This window comes from Arvicanthis niloticus, chromosome 9 (assembly GCF_011762505.2).
Source record: "Arvicanthis niloticus isolate mArvNil1 chromosome 9, mArvNil1.pat.X, whole genome shotgun sequence".
Taxonomy (NCBI): Eukaryota; Metazoa; Chordata; class Mammalia; order Rodentia; family Muridae; genus Arvicanthis; species Arvicanthis niloticus.
The window spans coordinates 86,251,616-86,278,043 of NC_047666.1; the positions used below are offsets into that span (position 1 = coordinate 86,251,616).

A 26,428-nucleotide genomic window follows, 5' to 3' on the forward strand; every position below is an offset into this window, starting at 1 on the left:
GAGCATAATTATGCCAATTTGTACCCATGAGGTACAAGATAGTCCTAATACCCAGTCCATCATTTTGTTGACTAACCAGAAGAAAGACCCTTTCTACCTATAGTCTGTTATAATTAATTCCTAGGTATTAGCCAACCCTATGGGCAAATTTCCTGCAGCTCAACATGAAGATGAACTTCGATGAAATAATGCTGTTTAGATGAAGTGATTTTTATAGAATTCCTGATTTGGTTCAAATAATCAGTTCTTCTGATGTCTTCCTCAATGACTTGAAGCTTTTATTATACAGGTATTTCTCTTGCTTAGTTAGAGTTACCCCAATGTATTTTATATTATTTGAGGCTATTGTGAAAGGTGTTGTTTCTTTAATTTGTTTCTCAAATTACTCATCATTTGTATATAGGAAGTCTACTATTTTTTGTGAGTTAATTTTTTATCCAACTACTTTGCTGAATGTGTTTATCAGCTCTGGGGAGTTACCTGGTGGAATTTTCCAGAGTATATATATTATCATCTGCAAATAAAGATACTTTGACTTCTTTCTTTCCAATTTGTATCCCCTAGATATCATTCAGATGTCTTATTGCTCAAGCTAAGGCTTCATGTCCTATATTGAATAGTTATGGAGAGAATGGAAAATCTTGATTTTGTTCCTGATTTTAGTAGAATTTCTTTGGGTTTATCTCCATTTAAGTTGATGTTGGCTATAGGCTTGCTATAAACTGCCTTTATTGTGTTTAGGTATGTCCCTTGATCTCTAATCTCTGAATTATTTTATCATGAAGGATGTTAAATTTTGTCAGAGGCTTTTTTCTTTCTTTCTTTTTCTTTTCTTTTTTTGATCTTATGAGATGATCATATAGTTTTTGTCTTTTAGTTTGTTTATATGGTGGATTAGTTTTTTGATTTATGTATGTTGAACCATCCCTGCTTCTGGCATGAAACCTACTTGACCATATGGATAATCTTTTTATGTGGTTTTGGATTCAGTTTGCAAGTATTTTACTGAGTATTTTTGCATCTATGTTCATAAAGGAAATGGTCTGTAATTTTATTTCTTTGTTGGGTCTTTATGTGGTTTGGGCATCAGGGTAATTATGACTTCATAATATGAGTTGGGCAGGATTCCTTCTGTTTCCATTTTATAGAAAATTTGAGTAGTATAAACATTAACTCTTCTTTGAAAGTCCGGTAGAATTCTGTGCTAATACCATCTATACCTGGGCTTTTGGGGGGGGCAGGATGGGGGGCAGGAGACTTTAATGATTGTTTCTATTTCACTAGGAATTATAGGTCTGCTTAAATTGCTCATCTGATCTTCATTTAACTTTGGTAAGTGGTATGTATCTAGAAAATTATCCATTTTTCTTTTCTTTTCCTCCTTTTTTTTTTTAAATTTATTTTCCAATTTGGTGGAGCACAGCACAGGTTTTAAAACTATGTCTTCATTATTCTCTGGATTTGCTCTTTGTTTGTTGTTATATCCCCTTTCATTTCACTCTCTGTCTTTTATTTAATTTGGATAAGAATTTGTCAATCTTATTCATTTTCTCAAATAACCAATTCTTCATTTCATTGTTTTTTGTTTTTTTTTTTTTAATATTTTTTGTTTTGTTCTAGAGGTATTTCTGTTATGTTGCTAGTATGATTTATTTATTTAGGCACTTAGTGTTATAGATTTGCCTCTTGAAAATGCCTTCACGTATCCCATAAGTTTGGGACACATATTCACATATGTTGTTCATTCCTTTTCATTCAATTCTAGAAAGTCTTTAATTTCTATCTTGACCTATCTTTTACTCAGTAAAGAGCGAGTTTGTGAGCTTTCTCTTGTTTCTCTTGTTATTGATATCCAGTTTTAATCTATAGTGGTCTGTTAGTGAATTATTTCCATTTTCTTGTATTGGTTGAGACTTGCTTTGTGACTGAATATGTAGACAATTTTGGAGAAAGTTCTAAGGGATGCTGAGAAGAAAGTATATTCTTTTTGTTTGAGTGAAATATTTTGAACATGTCTGCTAGGTACATTTGGTTTATAATGTCAGTTAGCTCTCTGTTCAGTTTTTTATCTACCTATTGGTGAAAGTGGAGTGTTGAAGTCTCTCTACCCACTATCAGTGTGTGAGAGTCAATATGTGATTTAAGCTGTAGCAGTTTTTTTTAAATTAGATATTTTATTTACACTTCAGATGCCATCCCCTTTCCCCATTCCCCCCCCCTTAGCAAACCCCTATCCCATGCCCCCTTTTCCTTTTTGCATTTATACATTTTTTAAAAAATAATGTTAATCATAAGCATTATAAGTTTGGAATTGTTCAATCAGAGGTGTAACCCACTGACCAACCTAGATATAACAACTATCTTTGACTGGTGGAGATACATGAATATCTGCCTCCCTGTCTCCCCCCTCTTTTTTTCTTTCATCACCTAGCTTCTCCTCTCCTTCTTCTTCTCCTTTTCTTACTCCTTTTCTTCCTCTCAGTACTCCTCCTACCTTAGCTCCTCCTACACATCACCCTTCCTGTTAAAATGAAACTTTTCTCTCAAAATACAATTAGAGCATAATTATGCCAATTTGTACCAGTGTGGTACAAGATAGTCTTAATACCCCGTCCATCCTTTTGTTGACTAACCAGCACCTCTGTCATCTATCCTAACTAAAACATTTAGTTCTGAACCTGGCTTAAGGATGGATGTCAGCTGATGACCATCCACTCAAATCTTTTCTCTTACGGTAAATAGCTATAAGTTTTCAACCCCATCAGAAATCCAGAATGACTGAGTTAACTATAATTGTGGGAAGCACAAAGCATAGCTTCTAAAACTTAGCCAATTTATAGAGACCTCTGAACACCTGAAAAGCCCCTATACTACCGAACATTGGAGCATCAAATCTTCAGCCTTCTGGCCCAGAATCATCTGACAGACCTTGGTGATGCAGGATTATTAAGGACTGATTACTCTGTCTAGGCAGATATAATCAGTCGACTATTCTGCATGTGTGTCCTTTTCTGGACAGTAATTTGTAGATGGAGAGAGGCAATTCTTGCCTAGTGGCTGTTACCACACAACTGGTGTAGCAGTGTTTCTTTGACACACTTCAGTGCCTGTGTGGTGGATATATGTGGTTGAATTTCAGTGTCCTCTTAGTGGATTTTTTCTTTGAGTACATGGGGCCTTCTCTATCTTTTCTGATTCACTTTAGGTTGAAGTCTATTTTTTTTTAAAGATATTAAAATGGCTACATCAGCTTGCTTCTTAGATACATTTGCTTGGAATAACTTTTTTCTGTCATTTTACCCTTCTGTCTCTGTCTCTGTCTCTGTCTCTGTCTCTCTCTCTCTCTCTGTGTGTGTGTGTGTGTGTGTGTGTGTGTGTGTGTGTATTTATCAACATTTATTCCTAAAATAGATAAATAATGAGAAATTTCCCTTTAAGGCAAAAAATCAAGATAAAGATGTCTGTTTACTGATGTCCAAAATTTAATGTCCTTTTGAGTAGAAGGAACTTAATACATTGCAGCTCTGTTTAGTACACTGTCAGTACTAATGCACACATTGCTTGCTGGCTTTTATCTCTGTGTATGTGGTAAGTATAGAATGATCAGTTACCCAAAAAGGAGGAAGTGCATGGCTAGTGAGGTGCCCTAGTTAACTGAAGTTACAGGAGCTGAATTTGTGAGAGGCAGTAAATAGTTTACTTTTATACCAGTCTTTCCTATACCTTTTCATCTTCTAAAGGTGCAACAAATTCCTCTTATTCTTGCTGGGAAATCTGATATATCCATCCTTCAGGGCTTTGGTGAATGATTAGTGTTGTTTGCAGAAGGCTCTGATGTGGGTAGTACTCAATTCCTTTCTGGGCTTACCCTGTGGCAGGCACAGCTCCAGAATCAGGATTCACTGATAAATAAGATAGAGGACATCTTTGCTCACGAGGTACTTAGCAATCTCAACATTAATTACATTGATTTCCATTCCATACTATGCCATAGGCTAAGTCATCCTCTATTCAGTTTCTTATCTTTGAGTAGGTATTGTCAGGTTGTTAAACCATCCCCATGTTGACAGACAGCACATTGTCACAAATACCAGTAGTCCAAAATGCTTGAGTTCACCCTGTTCAGTTGTCCAGCCAGGGGTCTTTCTCTGATAGCTGAGCTTTAGGTAACTGTTATTATCTACAATGACTCCAAGTTATATCTAAATTTCTATTTTGAGTCCTTAAAACTATCCCCTGACAACCGGGTAGGCCATCTCCATATGTACTGCTGAGGCCCTGATAATCTTTTGTCCACTTAGCTCTCAACTGATAGAATTTCAGTTTGGGTGAGTTACCTAGTAAATGGTCTCTTGGGGGTTGGGGAAGAAAGAAAAAAAGCATGTTGGTTATGCTCACAGAAAGTTTAACTTTTGTTCAATTTTGCTTGTTTTTCCACAAATGCAATAGCTAAAGATAGATTATAACATACCCAAAGATAGCACTGCTTCGCCCCAAACTTGATATTTTCCCTCCTTTTATGGAGTATCAAGCTTGGATGTCACTGTAATTTTCTTCTTGGAAAAATTATTCAAATGCATGTAGTTATTAGATATATTACCTAAGAACTAACATACTTTTATATACTTACTTGAAATGAATATTGCCGGGTAAAATTTTCAGGAACTGTTTATTTCACAAATCTTAACCAAACCTTCCAGAGACTATTTTCATATGAAAACAGAAAACAGAAGTCTAGTTTACTTATTCCCACAGAGTTTCACATTCTGAACATATTTTAATCTTGTTTACGGCATAAATAAAAATGCATCATCACATTTTTTCTTTTGGTTGTTCTTTGTTTCTCCTATGACTTCATAGAAGTTCTTTGTTATGGACTTCACTGTAGTTTTCCTCTCAGAAAAGTTATTTAGATATATATAGTTATCAAATAAATTTACCTAAAATATCCTAAAAACTTACATAGTTTTACATTAACTTGCAATAAATATTGATTGGATAAGTGGATGTGAATCTTTAGAAATTATTTATTTCACAAATTGTCTCAATACCAAGTGATCATTATCCACTTGTTTGTCTTGAAAATAGCTTTACTTTCTATTCTACCTTTAAATTTTTAAATGTTTTAATATAAAATGTACAATAATTATACAGTCAAGTGAACTTAATTTTTTATTTCCAATCTATTTCCTATTTTATGACAGGAACTACATTAAATGTAAACTGTTGAATTATATTTTCTAGTTAAATTTACTGTAAATTATGGTTTATTTTATTCTAATTAAATAAGTAATTATATCATAATTAAAGTACCATTTGAAATCTGATGACTTACCATGTCTGTCTATAGTCACATATTTTCCTAGATTTTTTCTACTCCACTGATTTATTTATAGTAGAGTATCATATTTAAAAACAATGATTGTGATAGAAAATTTTAAAATAGCAAAGATTTTATGTTTCTTGTTTTAAATACAATTACCTAGTTATTTTCAAAATTTTGTTTTAAAAATTTTTTAAATTATTGTTTTATGAGTATTTTGCCTGCATGTATGCATGTACAACATATGTATGCCTGGTGCCTGCTGAAGTCAGAGAGGGTATTGGGTAGTTTGGGACTGGAGTTATAGACACTTATGAGCCACCATATGGGTACTGGGAATCAAACATGAGTTTTTTTTCCAGAGGAACAAATGATCTTAACCATTGAGTCATCTCCCTAGTCCTCAGATTTTTGTTTTTAACATGTGAAATTATGAATTGTTATTGAAATTCTAAATGAAATAAAATCTTCTGATTCAAAAGTATAGAATCTAGTTTCACTTATTCAAATTTTCATATATTTCTTTCTTTTCTTTTTTTTTTGAGTCAGGTTCTCTATGTATTCTCAGCTGGTCTAGAACTCACTATGTAGATCAGGCTGGCTTTGAAGTCACAGATATCTGTTTACTTGCTTCTGTCAGATTAATGGCATGCACTGTGTTGGGTCTTACTTTTTTAAAAAATATGAGTTTTATGATTTTTTAAAACGTAGAACATGTATATATTAATATATTATATATAATGCTTAATATATATAAAATACTTAATATATAATATATATTAATATATACAAATGCATTATATATTATAAATTATATATAATAATTATATATAATTTATATAATTTTATATATTATATATACTTATATTATATATACTTATATATACTTATATATAATAATATATATTATTATTTATAATTTATATATAATATAGCTAATATATATTATTAATATATATTATTTATATATTATTATATATAAAGCATTTTGTATCTTTAGTCAATGGGATTGAAGACAGTTTTCTTTCTACTTGTTACTGATATAATAAAAATACATTTTTAAACCTTTTACTTTACTGCATTTATTACAGCAATTGAACAAACTTTTTGTCATTAAGCTATTTCCCTATCTCTAAGGTGACCATTTGAAACACTGTATTTCTGTTTGATGGCATGGAACTGATTAAGGAGACACAGAAGAGTTGACTTTTTAAAAAAGGAAACAGTACATTAACTGACTATAGATATTTGCATAGAACAATAGTTATTGAAAAGATTTATAATGATGAAATATTTGAAAACAGCCTAAAGATGAATCTAATGAAAGTATTTGAAGCTATTAAAGGTAGCATTATATACATGTTTAGAATGTGTTTTAATTCCAAATTAGATAACGAGTCTATATCTCAAGCTGGATTATTTTATATTTGCATGATTTTGTGATTATAGACTTTTATTTTTGTTTTATAACCATAAAGGAGAAATGAGAAGAAGTTATTTTTTCCAGTATGAATAAAGCAACAGTTACATACCTTCAAATAAACTGTACTTTTCTTGGGGTAGCTGTAATTTTATGAACTTTGGTCATTGCTTTAATTAGATGGAAGGATAATTGAGGATAGTAGTCCCTTCTTCAGAACCCAGAATAACTGATTCATAGTATCCAGAGACCAGATTGCCTGTGGCACTGATGAGAGAGACACAGCACAACATTAAGGAGAGAGGGCATGAGTGTACAAGAACAGAAAGCCCTGTTCAGAGTCTCCTCTATTTGACTTCATTTCTTGCCAACCCTGTGATAGCTAAACAGATGACCATGATTGTTACTAGGGCTAAGCTACAGTTTTAAGGAAAATGCTTAAAGCCAAGAAGGGTAGGAACAGTGTTGAAGACGATCAACTTCGTTGTTAGGCCAGAAAATTAGTTTCTAATTTACATGCTTGATTAAGCTTTGACTTGTTAAGATTTGATTACCTTTGCTTTGATCCATGATGGAATCTTTACTCCAAGATGTGTCCTATCTGGTGGATGGACCAAAGAAGTAGAAATCTGTGACAGCAATATTAAAATTCAGGCAGAGCTGGTTGTGGTAGTTTATTAATCCCAGCACTTGGGAAGCAAAGGTAGGTGGATTTCTGTGAGTCTAAGTCTAGCCTTGTCTACTAACAAGTTCCAGGTCAGCCAGGGTTCTGTTGAGATGCTCTGTCTCAGAAAACCACCACTACCATCATCATCATCATCATCATCATCATCATCATCATCATCATCATCAGTAGCAGCAGCAGTAGCAGCAGCAACAACAACAAAAGAAAGAAAAAAGAAAAAGGAAAAAAGTGACAAAACAAAGCAGGCAGGAGTTTGCTTGCTGGTTCTAAGTAGTTTTCAGATTTATACAGGAACCTGGTAGCTGCATGTACTGATAGATAAAAATAGCTGCTCTTCCAAGGCTGGTGTGAAGGGAGTTCTTCCATTACTATTGTAGGCTGTACAGGCCAGAAATCTTTTCAAAGGCTCACTCAATCCGGTACTCTCTGCTACTATGACTGAAGATTGCACATTAAATATTCATCGAATATTTCATTGGGGTTTACTTATTATTGGGGAGAATATGCTGTTTGTTGATTCAAACAGCATTCTGTATTCTTTTTTAATGAGACAGAATCTCACAATGAGGCCCAGTCTGGCCTAGAACTTGTGATCCTTCTGTTCCATACTTCTGAATGCTAGGATTGCAGGCATGTATTATCATGTGTGTAGCAATTCCTGTTGTGGAGTGTCCACCCAAGAAAACTGTTAGGACATGGGTTTAAGCAAATAGAAAATCTTTATTAGCCAGCTGGCAGTTCCCTGGGTGTTTGGGATCCTGAGCCTTTCTCAGAGTGAACTTTTAAGCATAGAAGCCATACTTTGAGTTGACATACTTCAGTTAACAAGAATAATTAGCCAGAAGTGGAACTACAGAAGCCAAAAAGCAAAGGTTAGTACATTTAGAGACTTTCCCAAAACTATGGACTTTGATGGATTATGCCATTGTTTTTGTTTTGATTGGTGATTCTGTTTATGTGCTTAGTTTTATGGCCTGAATGGTACTTCCATCATAGAGTCAGTTGTGCTAAAGCCAGTGTGGGCCTATTAAGATCCGAGAGCTTATTTCATTCCCCCCTCAAATATTTTCGTATGTTGTATTTTATGTGTTCTAACTTACCCCCTCAAGATTGACCAGTTTTAAAAAATGTTTTTTGAAAATATCATACTTATATATAGTGTATTTTTATCATATTTCCCAACCACTCCTCCTCCTAATTTTTCTTGGACCTACCTCCCATTTCCTTCCCTAGCTTTGTGTCCTTTTTAAAAAGTACTTACCAAGTTGAGTTTGTGCTGCTATGTACTCAGGGCTGCTGAGCCAACCACTGGAACAAGAAAACTGATTCCTTCCCCTAGAAGCTACCAACTATTAATAGTTCTGTAGCTAGGGATTGGGACTTGTGAGCACCTATGCCCTTCATGCTTGACCTTGTACCTGTCTTGTGTAGACCATCTCAGCTGCTGTAAATTCAGAGTGTAACAGTCCCACCATGTCTAGAAGATTCTGTTCCATCCCAGTCCTTCCCAGTCTTAGAATCTTTCTGTCCCCTCTTCCTAGATGATTCCTGAGCGAGCATGTGTGTGTGTGTGTGTGTGTGTGTGTGTGTGTGTGTGTTACCCCATTTGTGGCTGAGCCCTCCATACACACTTTCTCTTCACTTTGACCAGTGTGAGTTTCTGAAGTAACCGCTGTCCACTGATGAAAGGAACTTCTCTGATGAAGTCTGCAGATTTATAGTACCAGGCATGCTTTTAATTCTGCAGAGCAAGCCTTAAACCCAGATTTGTGGAGCTATTGCACCTATGCACATATCTTGCCACTCCGGTTTTTATTTTATCTCACACAGTTCATACCTGGGCAAGAATATTGATGACTTTTTTCATCTAGTAGCATACAGAGCACTTTCTGGTACTATAAAAGCTAGCCAGCAGAGGGAAGCTTTGAGGCCAATAACAGTTTGATATGGTGTCTTCACCAATAGGGCCTCAAAGTTCTATTGGGAAAAGGAATATCCTGTATTATGTAGGGGTCTTTGGTATCAACTACTTGAGGGAAGATAGTCTACATCTGACACTGGGCTTTATTTTGCAACATATGGCTCTGGGAGGACCAGTATCCTCTATGTAAGGCAACTCCAATTAAGTTCTTTTATAGTAGGCTTTGATATGCCTTTTTAAACTTTTCTAGCATCAGCTATCTTCTCCCTGACTCCCTCTTTTAACAGAGGGTAGCTTTTTTTATTTTCTTCTCCCTTTCCACCTCTCTCTTAGACAGCATCTCATTATGTAGCCCTTGTTGGTCTGGGACTCAATATGTAGACCAGGCTGATCTTTACAAAGATCCATCTGCTTCTGCCTCTTGAGGGCTGGGATTAAAGACCTGCACCACCACCCCTGGCTTCCCCCCCCCCCCCCATGTAAAGTAGGACACATTTGGAAAATATAAGATATTAACTAAAAAGAACACTCTATTTTTCATAGTTTTGTAAAGGTCACTGAAATATAAATAAATTTGTAAGGATATACCCTTTTTAGAGGGTTTGTTCCCCACAATGAAGAGACTTAGCAATTTTCTGGGTAAAGCTATCTGTAGAGGGCAGAAAGGCCATGTACACACAGATATACATTGGAGAAGCCAGAAAATTTAAACACACAGCTTATCTCTTCAGTGAAAGGAGATGTGTAGCTGCTCTTTTTGGAATGTTAGGAATGATGTAGTTTGCAACCCAGTGATCGAGCCTTTGTTGTCTGATGAGATAGGCTCTGCTTGTATTTCCCAGAATTTGTTTTTACTTATCCTAGACATTTTCCACCCAAGTCCTGAGCATTGCTTTTAGGCCATAAAACCATCCTTATGAGTAATGTTACTTGAACTTTACAACAGCCTAAATGACTTCTATGTTATCTTAGGGCCTGGCCAATCTTAACTCTCACAGGCATGATATTTATCACAATTAAGCTCCCTAGAGCCTAAATCTTAGGCCTTATCTCTGAGTAAATAGTACCCATTTAGTGAAAGAAGCCAGATATACTTTGTAAGAAATTTTAATGTAAACATGTCTTAAATTGTTGTGTACTTGGAATTGAGTTCATTGTTATCAGAAAACCCCCCTTTTCAAAATTGTGCTGTGCATAAATATGGGTAAAGTAAAATGATCTGAGCCAGACTCTAAAGTCCTGGTCCAGTGCTGATTACAACAAAATTGGGCTGAGCGAGTTTCATTCTTGTCTCTTCTGTGGATCTTTCCCCCCAGGCCTGCTGTGAAGCCTGCAGGGAACCAACACAGCCATCTGCTTCTATCTTTGTAGAAACCAGGCTGTGTATCAAATAATAAAGCAATTCTGTGGAGAAACCCATTTGCACCAAGCCTGGATGCTGCTTTTGCCAGAAACAATTCCATGATCTTATTCATATTTTAAATACATTGCAAAATCAATTTATAGATGAATTTCACATTACAAAAAAAGCTTTGTGTTATTGATATATTTATGATTCAGTAGTAACTAAAGTTGAAATTAACAGAAAAATAGTGATTCCTTCGTAAAATAGATAGTATACATTTTGAAGTAAATTGTTTTTCTTCCCACACAGTGCTTAAAATCTGATGATGTAATGGGTTGAATATTTAAAGAATATAAATTTTTGCTTCCTTATTTCCCAGTGTGTTAATTTTTACTAAAATTGGGGTGATAAAATGCTTCTCATAGTGATATGCTATTATTTAAAAGATTGTGGTAATTGTGTGAGGTAATTAATATCTCTGGAATAAGATGGAGAGTATTTATTTTACTTTTGTTTTTGAGACACTCTCGCTATGTAGCCTAGGTTACCCCTAACTCTTTATCTTTCTGCCTCAGCTTCCTGAGTGCTGAGGTAACAGGAATATGACTCCACTCCTGGTTCTAAGGAGCAATTAAAGTGGAGGCCTTCTTTTTACTTAGGTAAAGAAGCAGAGACATAATCACAGCCCAAGTCCAGACTTGATTCTCATTTGTTCATTCATGCCTTTTATGAAGTGGCAAAGCCCATCATGTAGAGACAGGCTTCTATCTCTGAAGCTTCAGTGTCTGGCTTTATTGCTCCCCTCCATAAACTAAGTGGATTCCCTTACTAGACCTTGTAGTCACATACATAGGGTGTTTTTCCTGATTCTGTTTTTTTTGCCATGCTCATAATTGATGTCTTCCTGTCTCAGGCCACTAAGGAATCTCAGCTGCATGCAACCTTCTATCTATACAGGCACCAGGCATACAGCCTGCTTACAGTTATGTCTTGTGACTTTTGGCTTTGTGCTTTTACTTTGTCAGATTTTTAAAAATGCTATTCCTTGGGTGTTTTCATGTCTTCTACAGAGGATTTTCTAGGCAAGTTATTCTAGTTCTGGAAGCACACAGCTTCCTGGAAGAATGTGAAATAGAGCCTGCCCTTTTTCTTTAGGTAGTTATTCATCATTCAAAGATTAACCATTTACAAAAATTTAACAATAACAAGAGCAAACATTAATTAATAGTAAGTTTATAATATTATTCATTTAATCTTAGACTAGTATAATTAAGTAAGAAACTACTTTCTCAGGTTACTCTCTGTCCTGACTTTTAACTGTTTGTTGTGATTGGCATTTACACTCCTGTTGGCATTGAAGTTTACTTTATCAATTTTGCTATAGCTTTAGAGGTAAGAGTAAAAATAAAGATATTTTCAAACCATTTTTACTCCAAAGTTAAAACAAGTAGAACCAAAAATGAACTTAGGAATACTTTTATCATTTGAAGAAATGTACAAAAATACTAAGTATTTATAGAAAGTTCTATTTAAATTTCTTTTTAGATTTATTTTATTGTATGTGTATGATGTTTTGCTTACATGTATGACTGTGTACCATGTGCTTAGCTGATGTTTGTGGAGGTCAGACAAGAGTATTGGATCTCCTAGAATTAGAGTTACAGATGGTTGTGAGTTGCAGTATGGATGTTGGGAATTGAACCTGGGTCCTTTGTAAGACTTCCTTTGTAATTGCTTCGCCATCTCTTCAGCCGCCAGCCTCTACCCACTCTTTTTTGATATAAAAATCAGTAGCCTTGTTGGTATAGAAATGTTGAACTAAAGTTTTCTATTTGTGTAGAGTAACATGCCATATTAAATATGTAAGGGTTGATTCATATGATTTTAATTATAGAAAGCAATATACATCAAATAAAATTCTACTTTTTACTAATATGTCATGCTGTTTACTAATTCTGAAAAAATATAAATAGTTTATTTTTAATACTGATTTTTTGTTTTATTAACATATGTAACTATTTTACATTACAAAAGGCATTTATTTTATGTATATAAATGCAAGGGAACTGATTATCATAACAATATATATGAATGATTATGTTTTCAGTACATTTTAAAATTTAGCTACAGATTCTGTCAAAAATATAATTTTCATCACTGACTTAAAATATAATTAATTTTTATAAGCTATTGTTTTAAGTTGAATTTACTTATTCTAACAGAGAAAAGCACTGGTCTATGTGATTTTAGTACAATTAAAAATTTCTCCAAATTTTTGTGTACCTCATAAATTCAGTAAAAACAAAACAAGAGCATCTGATTACAGGGAAGTGATCTGATGACCTGTCTGACATCTTCACTGTGCCCGTGGGAATTGTGATGTAAGTGCTCTAAGTCTGTTTACCAAGATTCATACTGCAGCTGCTTTTAATTATTTACCAGTGTGAAACCTGAATTTATGCCAAACATCCAGAAGGAAGATAGTGGTAAATGCTGAATATGCCCTTTTGATTTTGTGTGTATGTGGGGGCACACTTGATTTCCATTGATATGAATCCTTTTGTAAAATTAAAAATTTACATTTCTTGCTTTGATGCCTATTCTAGACTACATACTTGAGCTAAATGAAATTTTCTGCTTCAATTTTTGAGTAGCTAGAACTCTAGGTCTATATTACTGTGAATAAATGTATTTGTTTTTCTTTTAGGCTGGCAGTGTTTGTAGTTTTAGAGCACTCCTGACAAATAGAAACTATCTGAACCAGTCTTTTTATGAATAACAAATACTAACACCTACTTTCTTTTTACTATGTTTTATCATCTACACTGTAAAGTAGGTAAAGTTTAGCCAATCTATCTTATTCAGAAGTGTACTCTGTATGACCCCCCTATCTTTAAACTACATTTTCAGAAAGCCTATAATTTAAAAAAAGACCTTGAATCTGTAAACTGTTCTCCTGGCCAGTAAGAGTTTGCCAGTTGTCTGTTTATCCTGCACCAATTATACTGTTTGAGCCTACTCAGGGGCAGATATGCTGAAAAGATTCCTGGAGTAATGGCTTCATCTAGCTATGTGCTTCTCTGTGCTTGATGATCTCCAGTGCCTAAGGAAGACTTCCAAATAGAGGCCAGATAAAGTTAATTTTAAGATTTTCCTAAAAAGACTCAGACACAATTTTTCTTAGGAAAAGGCATAAAATGAATCATAATGCGGAAAGTTCCCAGGAATGTAGCATGCAGAGACCAAAACTCAATGGTTAGAGATAGAAGGACAGCAACTGCAGCATGTGGCTCAGCTTTGCTGGAACTGTGCCAAGCAGCTGTGCTGGCTTCATGACCCTCACTATTTTCAGTGGATGTGGTTGTGCCAAGATGTTGAAATGAGTTCCCTTTTACAAAGGCGAATTACTTTGAAAAAGGAGACATACCTGGACCTAGAGACAAAAAAATACTACTAGATAGTGAGACACAGAAGATGCAACTTCTTTTCATGAAATAGCAGATATTGTTCCCTCTTCTTTATTGTTATGATCATTATTTTAAATTATTATCTACAATCATTTTTACAGTACTCCTTAAAGAGCTAAGTTTCTATGTTTATATGTGTGCCTCATACTATGAATTTCATGATGATAATCATTATATTTAATTCAGTTCAACTGGGGATGTGCATTTTTATTTGCCAGAGAAGAATGCCATACTTGACATAGCCAAGATTGGCATCAGTGCAGTGAAGCTATGAAATTCTTTCATGGTGAGGATCAGTGTATATTTCTGATGCATATTTTTAATGCAGGCTACTACATGTACAAATTCTCCAAGTTTTGATGTAAACAAATTCTTATTTGTTTGCATGATGAGGTCCGAGGTTGGCAAATTCCTGTAGTAGAGAGTGTTTTGTGTTCACCACTATCTTTCATTTTGTTTCTTGAGTTATATTTTCCAAAAATCTTTCCCAAATCTTTTATATCTTTATAGGTCCAGAAAAGTATTTGTAGTAATAGATTGTAAGAAGGAATGATGAAATCCAAGAATCTCCTCTTCTTCCTTCCATCCTCTTCCCTCTCATATTCCTCCTTCCTTTGTTCCTGCTTACTTCTGCCATTGGTGGGGCGGATTTAGAAAAGCCTGTTTTTCCAAATCTGGTGTTATATCCAAGAGATCAGAAACATCACTTTGAACACTACTGGAAAAAACACAGCAAAATGTTAAGACACTGAAATTTTGTGGTTTATTGTTGTTGTGCTACTATGTTCTGACCTTGTTTTGTTGTTATTGAGTTATGAGCATTTACTGGGGTATTATATGCTCAATTACAGACTTAAAAATTCTGAAAGTAGAAGTTATATTTTTACTCTTAATTTTTAATTTTCTTTTTAAAATTAATTGTAACTTAAATGGTCATATGTGGCTAGTAGTTACTGCTTTGAACCACAGAATTTTAGGTAGTAAGTGACCAAGCCAGCTCAGTCAGTCAACAGATTCTCCAGGGAAGGAGTAAGGATTAAAAAGAAAAAAGATAATCAGAGAACACTATAGTATGACCCCAGTCAGTTCTGAGGCTGAAGCAGGTTTATGCCCCCCAACAACTTCACATATACACATATGTACATACATACATACAGACAAACTTTACATATATATTCATACATTTTTGGTGGATGGAGCAAATTCCAGTGAGCTGGTTCCAACCACTTTACATTCACATACATACACGTTTGGTGGGTGGAACAAGGCTTCAATAAGCGGGCTCCAACCATTTACATACATACATACATACATACATACATACATGCATGCATATATACATACATATTGGGAGGATGGAATAAATTCCAATGAGTAGGCTCCAACAACATTTTATTTCTCCCACAGCTTATTATATATCCAAGCAAAATCTTTTAAGCAGTATAGAATTACAATGTGATTACATTCTGTTTTTCTTCTAGTGAATTACTATGTGAAAACAGTATGCTCCCCAATACCTTTACATGAAAAAACATTATGTAGTGCAAGTTAAAAAAATTTATTCCCAAGAACCTATGATGTTCCTAACTAAGCAACTTGTTATAGGTTAACAAAGTATAAGCAAATGAGGTAATTATTTCAACCAGTTTTTGCTACTGGCAGGCAGCAATTTGAGGCTACAAAGAAAGGATCTTAAAAAGTAATCATAAAAATCTTAGAAGATTCACATATCTAAATATATATAAATATTAGATATCTATGTCTAATATCTATATTAGATATGTGATTATATATATCAGTCATTTTTACTTTAAGTCCTCATAATACACATCTACTCACCAGAAGTTTTTATTTAATCATATCAGGAAGCTGGGGGCAAAAATTAATTCAAGAAATTAATCATTGCCTAAATTGACAGTTCAGGCTCAGTAAAAGTTACATCAGTCAATGCTAGTTAGACTGCCATTGTTCTTGTTCCCTGACCTCAAAAGGTACCTAGTTCAACTATTAAGGGTATGTCTTTCTGAACTTCAAATTCCTCTCTAAGATTTTCTCTATCAGAGCCACTAGCAAAAACATACCAACCTAACTTCTCTAGCAATCTATTTTTCTAAATTCTTTCTAAGGGTTATGATTATTGCTAACAATCTATATCTCTAAGCTCTTTCCAAGGATAGTAATTGAATCATCAATCTGCTCCAGCAGCAATGCTTGAGAAAGATCAAGCATTATTACAGTGAGTGCCAGGGATACTGCCCTCTTAGAGTTTTCATACAGTTCTTAGATTAGGAAGGATGTAAAGGCAACAGGCAGAGCAAAACTCCACAACAGCATGACGTTCTCAGGACTTGGAGTCCTCAGGGCAACTCTTCTCTGAGGTACACACATCCTGATTGTGCTAACCAGTAGGCCACATTCCATGAGTTCTAAAGCCTTTTGTTGTTCTTCCTGCATGGCCCTCGATATTTTGCACAATGTCAGAAATCATAAAACAAAATGTTATTAAGATTTATATTTTTATGTTTAGAACTATTACAAATCTGGAGCTAAGTGGTGTAAAATATTAAATTAGGAAGCAAAACTACCTGAGTTATAGTATCTAGTCTCTTACTGATATATATTTCAGCAGGTTGTGAGCTGTATGTGTCTCAGTTTATTTTAAAGCAAGCCTGTAGGCTTAGGTAACTTACACTCTTTACAAATATGTGGTTGAAAATGTTTCTATTTCAATCAGATTTTTCCTCCTTAACCATCTTTTAATCACACATGCAATGTGAGGTATCAGACTGTATATATTCGTGTCAACATAACTAATTCTTTATCCCAAGAAGTACTTTCCTTGGAAGATAAGACAGTAAGTTAATAAATAATTCCAGTGTTTACTTTAGGAAACTCTTACAAATCAATTTATCAGGACAAACAATTTGGTCTTTTGGGCAAACAACTTTCATGTTAAAACAATGGGTTATTCACTTGGGCAAACAGTTTGATAAGTCTGTGGAAGAATAATCATTATGAATTGTGTTAAAAGTGAATCTGCACTGTGTGTGGTATAGTGTGTGTGTGTGTGTGTGTGTGTTTGAGACAGGACTTCATGCAATCCAGTTTGACCTCAAATTTACCACATTACAGAAGATGGCCTACTGATCTTTCTTTTTCTACCTCCTAAGTTCTAGAGTTATAGGCATGTACCAACACATTTGGCTTATAAGTGAAGTTTATAGTAGTAAATATTTAGATTAAAAAGGACAAAAGAATTTAGGTTCTTTACCAGACATGTTAAATACAAAGAGTGGAAGATATTTTCCTTGACAATCAGGTAGCTTTAAGGTAAATGATTATATTGCATTAAGAAATAGTATCAAGCCTCTGAAGTCTGGAAGCCTCACAGGACCTAGCTAGGATCTTGTCATGAAAAGTTTCATGTCAAACTTTTCTGGTTACAACATACAGATCAACAATAGGACAGGACTGGCATATCTCAGCATTTATTATAGTTATAGCCTTAGTTTGTCTTGTCTGAATCTAACTAACCAATACACATTAGAAAATGTATGTATATACATATGTATGTATATGTATATATATGCATGCATACATGTATATTATAGCAATAAATATTTCAATTAAGAAAGAACAAAAAAATTTAGGCTCTTTATCAGACATGTTAAATACAAAAATGGAAGACAAATTTATAGCAATAAATATTTAGATTAAGACCTTTTATCTCAAAAGTTTCCATAGGCTTCAAAAAATTCTTATGGAGTTGGGTGTGATGGCACATACTTTTAATCCCAGCACTGGGAGGCAGAGGTATGTAGATCTCTGTCTCAAAAACCAAAACCACACCCCCCCCCCCATCCCCAACTCCCAAACAAAATCTAACCAAGCCAATCCAAAACCCAAAGAAATTTTTATGGGAAGAATGATGGGATGATTATAAAGCATAGATGGCTAAAAAAAAAGAGTTCCAAAATGCTGTCAAACATGAGGAACCTGAATAACTACCATACAGTTCAAGTAAGCCATGAATGTCTCATTGATAATAAACAGCAGCAGTTGTCCAGTTTGATGGATTGCCTGAGCATTCTGTTTTGTTGCTGGATATTCTTTCCTGTTAGATTGCTCTGCATACACATACACACTTTTTTTTTTTGATAGATGATTGACTGATACCTCTATAGCTACTTACCTCATTATTTCATGTTCCCCTTTAAGTCCTTTGAACTGTAAAAGGACTTTTTATGGCCCCTAACTTTCATGGATCCTGATTACTACTTATTTCCTTCTTTCTCCAAGCCCTTGGTAAACTTGTCACTCTCAGCTAGAAGCTTTTTCTTCCTCCTCTTCCTCCTCTTTCTTCCTCTTTCCTCCTCTTCCTCTTCCTCCTTCCTTATCTGCAGTTTATTGTCAGTTATAAACCATTATCAAAGGCACCTTGCATCTGAGCCCTGGTGTCTCCAATTAATTTCCCATGATTTTTTTTCTTCTTCAAAATTTCAGGCCCAATTCTTAACTTTCACATCCATTGCTCATTTAGATCTTTTTTTTTTTTTTTCCTTGCCTCGAGTTTATTTGTAAAAACAGCATAGGACACTGGTCATCTGCAAATAGTGTGTCGGTGGGTATGTCACAGCAGTCCATCTGTCTTCGTGTTGGCAAGAGCCTTCTCTATGGGGCCTTCACAGGGGCCTGGGCACCTTTAGGAACCTGGGCTGGAGCTGAAGCCTGTGCCTTAGTTGGAGCTTTGGTCTCTGCCTTGGTTTGAACCTTGGGCTTTGGTTGGCAGAGCCTACGACCCTTGGGCATGCAGCTTTGAATCCGCTTCCCAAGCTTGGGGTGAGCGATGAAAGCCAGGTGGCTGAGTTTGCGGCTGGGGCCCTTTGGCATCTTGGGCTTGAAGGCCTGAGGCTTCACAAGGGCCTTGATGGCACGTGCACTCACTGCCTTTGCATTGTTGGCCTGCATCTTCTTCAGGCCTTTCTTGTTGTGTTTCTTGGCAAAGCGTATGTTCCTCAGGAACTTGGGGTCAATCCCCTTAAGAGATTCGTATCTTTGTGACCCGGGTTTCTTGATGCCATTTCTGTGCCATTTGTGGGACTGGTTGTGTGTGGTATGGTTCTTGGACTTGGCCATGTCTGCACGGTAAGCCGAGGCTTCCGCAGCACCTGGTACCAGCGCTTATTTAGATCTTTATTGATATTTTCTTTCTTTCTTTTAACAATGTATACTCTGAACCTCAATATCATACTTCTATGTAAGACAGAGAGATAAAGATATATGAATATATGAGGTCAGTGGAGGTGAGTTGTAGAGAAATAAAAACATGTGTTAGAAAAGAATGAGAACAATTTTTTTAGGAGTTCTTGTAAATTTCTGGCAAGAAGCTACCCCAGAGTCTGGCTCCAGCTGCTCAGGGGTTCCAAGGAGGAAGTGTGGAGTTGACTACAAGAAGACATAGAGACATGTTAGGGAAATAGGAAGCTCTAATTTTCTCTGATTTTATTTTTTCTTTTATCCCTCATATACTACTCAGAACAAAAGTCTTTATGCAGAAAGAAATCACCTCAAAGTCACAAGTCATATATTAAAAAAAATTCCTCAGAAATCCACATGTGGTTATCCCCTTCCCCATTTTTCTTCCCACAATTACATCTTAACCCCAAAGCAATAATTCTTTCATTACTGATTGACAAAGTTAATGCAAGCCAAGAATATTTCAGCTAGTTTTCCTGTACTGGCTGGCAGCAGTTTGCAGGTACTGTGTGGCAGATATTTGTTTTTGTTTTATTCTACAAAGGTTTGCTCAGCTGGCCTGATTAACCATCTACTTATTTTTTCCCACTCAGATTAGGGTTATTTATTTTTCTCTTACAACTCTGTTTTCTTGAGGTGCATACCAAAAACCTGTAATTACATCTATAAGCTACATAACCGGAAGACACAGACTTAACCATAGCTACAGGTACTTGATTGCTTTCTTTGATCACTGTCCTGTCTCCCACAGTCAAGACTTATGGGCTTACAATGCCTGAAACTTCCTTATTTTTATTTTCTATTACCAGTAAGTTTTGCATCCAGTTGGGAAAAGATATTTTCTAGACTTACTGCTATCTTCTCTATATCTCTATTAGAAGTCCTAACCACCTGTGTCTAAACTATTCCCAGAGTGCAACTGAATCATCATTCAGTCTAAACGACATTGCCCTGGGAAAATCATCACTTTTATTATATACTACAGGTAAATTGCACAAAGGAGAATGGGGATCTTCTATGAAATAATTACACCATGCAAAATACAAGGAGAACATGATAGCACCAAGTATGATGAGGCCTAGCAGCACCAAGTGGCATTCTAGGCAATCATTTTCCCCACCCCACCTGGCTTTGCCTCTCTAAGGTACACTCATCATAGCTCCACTAACAGGTGAGCCATACTGCACAAGCTCCATCAGTCAATGTGGTTCGTCCAGCGTGCCCATTACCATAGCTATTGATAATAATTAGAAGTCAAAAATTATGTAAGATATAACATTATTTACAATTATGATTAAATCATATATTATAAGAGACTCACAGAAAAAAATCCAAGATTAGTAGTTTGGGTTTTCTGTGGCAATTCTACAATCACAAGTTTTCAGATTTTTTTTCCTCTCCCATTTGAAGTGCTGGCTTACATGACAAAAAAAAAATATGTCTCCAAATGCTTCTGTGCTCTAGCCATCATGTCTGTATTCTACACTGGAAGAAAGTAGATACTTTAAATGAATTGGTTCATTTTACATAGCTTCTCTGCTTTCTATCCACTAACTTCTGTTTACCCCTAGAAAACAACAAAGTTGGAGAGAGTAGCTTTATGGCTTGGGAAACTGTTACTCCAAGAAACATCAACATTGTTGAATAAGGGGTGGGAAGATAATATGTCAACAACTCACAATCCTATTCACCATGGCTTACAAGTCTGGAGATAAAAAGGTAATAGGTTAACTTTAGTTTAGTCAAGCCTATTTCTTCCATTGCCTGTCCTTTGTTTGTTTGTTTATAACCTTCCCATTGATCCCGAGAAAAAGTTTTAAGTATATATTTTTGTGCCTTTTGTTTTGTCAGACAGAATCTCACTATGCAGTGTAGGCTAGTCTGGAACTTACTCCAGTCTCCTGAGTGTCCCACACTTGCCTATCTTTTGCATTTACTTGAATTGGAAACTTCTAGTTCTTTGGAAAGTTAGTTATGTCAAATGATGTTTTCCTGTGGCACACAGGTGAGAAAGGATGTCTTACTAAAGCAAACACGTGAAAGAATATTTTCCTGAAGCAGACACAGGTGAAAGGATGTTTGGATATAGCAAACACATGAATGGACCCAGGATGAACCAGTATAAATATGACCCCACAGACAATGGGAGCCGAGCACTGAGCTTTGGTTTGGTTTGCTCCGCTTCACTATTCTTCACTAAAGACATGCATGTATTGGTTCACCTTACATAGCATTGTTGAACTCAACTTATGATAACTCCAACATTGAGAGAAACTCACCCAGGAACTGCTCTCGAAGTTCCTGTAGCAGTTGCCACTTCTTCAGCTTTGCCACAGGCTGACTGGCAAGCCTGACCGTTTCTTCAGAATTGAACTACAACTGCCTGGTATCTGCTTGCTGAAAGGACTGGACAGTAGCTGCCAGTTTGTGCCTGGGGTCTGCCTGCCTAGAGGGCTGGTCTGCAGCTGCTGAATTGTATCTGGTGTTTGCTATGGGACTGAACTTGCCTCCAAAGAACTACTGCTGAAGAGGTCCACTTCCCCATACCCTAATAACTTTTCTCTTCCACTGCCTCTGCTTGGAGTGGGCTAGAGGAGAAGTTGGACTCTTATTAAGAGGAGGTTGCAAAAAATTTATGACTACATTTACTGGGTTCTTTTTCTAGTTTCTAGGCGCAGGTCTGCCATAGACAACATGATATAGTTGGTAGACAGATTCTGCTATCTAGCCTTGAATACTGTCTGTGCTACTTTATTCACTCACAGGCAACTAAACCTTGAATACTAAATTAAAATAATGCTCTCTCTTATTATTAGACATTATTTTGGCAGCTTTTACAAATTGAAGTAAAAGATCCTGTTTTATGAGAACAAGAAGAAACACTCAAAACATATAGCCAATGTGTATTATTAACCAATAAGAATGCAAATGTCTAAATCCAGAACAAAGAAAATAAAACCAAGAGTGTTTCCTTTCTTTCTTTTTCTATTTTTCTCCTCCCCTTCTTCAAACATATGTGTGTGTGTGCGTGTGTGCGTGTGTGTGTGTGTGCGTGTGTGCGTGTGTGCATGTGTGCGTGTGTGTGTGTGTGTGTGTGCGCGTGTGTGTGTGCGTGTGTGTGTGCACGCACATGTGTGTGCATGTTGAGGTTAGGGGTTGACAATGGGGTTCTTCCTTAGTTGATCTCCACTTTATTTTGGGGAAGGATCTCTCTGTGAGCCTCAATCTCACAGATTGATACAGAATGGCTATTTAGCAAACCTCAGGAATTCTTCCATTTCTGCCCACCCCCTCCATCCCCATGTAGAGGAATTTTAATCCAGCAATTTGGCTACTTTGGCATGAGATCATATCCAAAGACCCAAGTCTATGCGATTTGGCTGGAATACAGCCACACCCTTAGTGTATATCTTTAATCTTTCTGGCTGAAATACTGATATGCAGTCCAGAGAGAATAAGACAGTTTGTGGAGACAGTACAGTAGCATTTGGAAGTATAGTACGGTTCAGCAAGGTTGAGTTCAGAGGCAGTTTTTCCAAACTAAGCAATTCAGTGAGAAGCTGAGAGAAGTCAGTTAGCCAGTCAGAATTCAGAAAGATTTAGAAAGGATGAGCTTATTCAGCAGTAAGTCTTGGAGGCTAAGAACATTCTAGACCTAGGTTAGCAGGTGGAAGATGGAAGCTGAAGCCTTCAAGGTCTAGGTTTGCAGATTTGATTGTATGGATGCTAGAAACTTCCAGGCCTATAACTAGAGATAGTTAAATAGAAATGTTCTGGGTTCGGTCCATGCCATGTATTTATAAAGCTTGGGTACAGCTCTCATCTCATCTCCTCTTCTGAGGAAGTAAAAACATTTACACCCCTCGTATTGGGACTGCAGATGTGTGCTGCTTTGCCTGACTTTTTTTACACAGGCACTGGGTATTGAATTTAAGTTCTAACATATGTGTGGAAAGCCCATATGTGTGTAACTACCCATTGAGCCATCTTTGTAACCCTCTTTTCTGTATTTGACGAAAATCATTTTATTTGTTCTACATTGTCAAAAGTGAATTATAAAAATAATATACTTCACTTTGATAATTCAACATTAATACCAATTCCTGTTAATAAGGCGAGGTCAAACATTCCCTCATTATTTCTTGTTTCGGTTTTCACAAAAGCCATTTTTTTCCCTCCCTGGAGTAGTATGAAATAGCTGCTTTCCAGAAAACAAAACAAAATAAAACAAAAGAAACCTTTCTATGGTTTTGTCCCAGCCTGCGCTGCTGCTCCGGTCTGCGGGTCAGGGTCTAGCAAGAGAAAGTGGGGATAGAGGGGAAAGAGATGAAAAGAATGGAGACAAGACAGAGGGTCTCATCAAGTCTCCTTTATTGAAAGGAAATCCTGGGTATTTCTACACTTTGCCACATGCCTTGGAGGTGTGGATACCACATGTTCCTTGGAGGTGTGCATGCCTTGCAGCTGGGGGTACTAAACAGCAAAACAAGATATGTGGGAAAACAAGATGTTTATCAGTGTGCTCAGCTGTTGTAGGCTGTTGAAAACAAGTCTCTTGTCAGGGTATGTGGCCTGAGATGGCTGCAAAGATGATAGCCGCTTCCTGCTAGGAGTCGGCTCCCATGTCCAACATGTCTATCTTCTGAAAAGAAACTTTTCCTTTCTGAGTCTTAGGCTAGAATAATTCCCTCTGAGACAGTCTTCTTATGTAAGCAGACTAGTAAAGGCATAGCTTCAGCTGATTCCAGTTTGTTTTTCTCAGCTGAGTAGAATAAATGGTTTAATAAGTTCTCCAAAGAGATAGGTTTGCTTTAATATGAAATTTGCATATAAATAAAACATCTAGATTTCTTCATACAGTTTAATGAAGCTAACAATTTTGTGCTTCCGTGCATAGGCTTTCAATGAATACTTATTAGCAAGAAAGATGGAAAAAAGAAAGTGCAGGAAAACTAGAGAAAGAATGTAATTGGGGATAAACATTTGAATTTTAATTGGGAATAGGAATATGAAATATAACTGTTATACTTAGGGCATCAGGAAATAACGCAATGGTTTAAAAAGTAATTTCTTTTTATTTTGCATTTAATAACCAAGATATTCACTGGAGAAGACAGAGAAAAATAGCCATCCAAATTTTATATATATTTGCTTTTAAAAATGGATGTTGGGGCAGCACTGACTGCTCTTTCAGAGGACTCAGATTTAATTCCCAGCACCCACTGAGTGGCTCACAACCATCTGTAACTCCATTTCCAGAGGGATTAGAGACTTTCTTCTGGCTTCTGTGGGCACTAGACCCATAAGTGATGCACAGGTATACATGTGGACAAAATGCTCACATACATAAAATAATAAAATTAAAAATTAAAACATGACTCTATAAGATATCTAGAGAATTTCTTTCTAGTTATAATATTACAAAAATATTTGTATTTCAGTTTTATTTCTAGATAGATGTGTTCTGCTAAGCAAGCAGGGTTTTTTTTGGGGGGGGAATTTCTTGTTACACATATGTTTTTCCATGTGTTGATTATTGAAGTTTATGTATTTGGATGGTATCAGTAGTAATAAGAGACTAGGATCTAATATAATTGAAAGAAGCTGATGTAGAGCCATATAATTATGGGATTACAACCATCTATATTTTTGATCTCAAGATTTCTTGATGTATAACACTGCCAGCAAAGATAAGAACTGGAAATTTGAAGATGGTATAAGGAAAGAAAGCTTTGCGTATCTGTCAGTTACACTTTACTAAGTTAGAATACAAATTCTACTATGAGACCCATAGATGGGCAACAATGAATGTTCAGGACTGAGCAAGTGATGTTAGGCAAAGATTTGGAAATCTTGAGTTTATCTATTTTCAAGGTAGAAGATAACACAAGTCGGAGCTTTTTGGTACTACCCACATATTCTTTAACTATTTTACAAGTATAAAATAAATACATAAATATATAAAATTTAAAATCAAGTATGTAAAATACTATTTTAAAAATAAAATACAAAACTATAAATATTTGATGAGTATAAATTATGAATGTAAATATATTACTCTCAAAAAGAAAAATTCAAAGATTTGTAGTCATATTTTTCTTTAATAGTACATATATTTAAAAATATATGTGTATATTACAGAAAGAAAATACTTCTATGTTCATTAAATTCAACATGAGACTGATTTACCTTTGTACAAATGTTGTCATCTGTAGATTGCCACTCATATATCTTTGAAGAGACTTTCAGTTAGATGCAGAAAATTCAAAGTATTAAATAATGTAATGAATTACTACATCTGTGTCAGATACCTCTTCCTTCTCAGTGGAACTCTCCTAACTTCAGTACCTTCTGAATACCAGTGAGATATCATGGGATATCCTTGAAGCAGACACACTTACACCATTATGATTTATGGCTGACTTGGCAAATAGCAGGAAAGAAGAGGCATTAAGGAGTTTGAGAGAAATTGATGGTTTATACAAAAAAATAATTAAAGTCTGTATTTTATTTCATCTGTAGAAATAAATTGCAGATAGATTATCAGACTTAAACATTAGATTATAGCAATGAAAGATGCAATATTATAAGCAAAAGGAATAGATGTTGCAATACAGTTACAAAACCAAATTACAACAGACTATATAAGGAAGGTTTCCAACATGTAAATTTAAAAATCATATAAAATATATTTTAACAAATGTATACACATGTTGTAACGACCGAGCTGCCCCACGTTGGGCGGCCAAACTCTGTTCCGCAGGTCTGGGTCTAGCGAGAGAGAGTGTGGGGCAAGCAACTCGAAGAATGGAGACAAGACAGAGGGTCTGATCAAGTCTCAAGTCTCTTTTATTGTGTCTCTCTCTCCTTTATTGTCTCTCTCATTGTCTCCCTTATATCTCTTTTGAAGGGAAATCTGGGGTACTTATAGGTTTTTGCCACGTGCCTTGCAGGTGTGGATATGACGTAAGCCTTACAGGAGTCTATAGCATGGATAGCATGTGCACCATG

At 35.7% G+C, this 26,428-nt stretch overlaps 1 protein-coding gene and 1 pseudogene across 8 annotated transcripts in view; one reads left to right on the top strand and one right to left on the bottom strand.

The window, feature by feature from the left end:
- Bicd1 (BICD cargo adaptor 1) overlaps positions 1–26,428 on the top strand; it is a 135,648-nt gene that overhangs the window by 45,385 nt on the left and 63,835 nt on the right. The gene's annotated exons all lie outside the window — the stretch shown is intronic.
- LOC117715394 (large ribosomal subunit protein eL29 pseudogene) lies at positions 18,833–19,297 on the bottom strand (annotated as a pseudogene).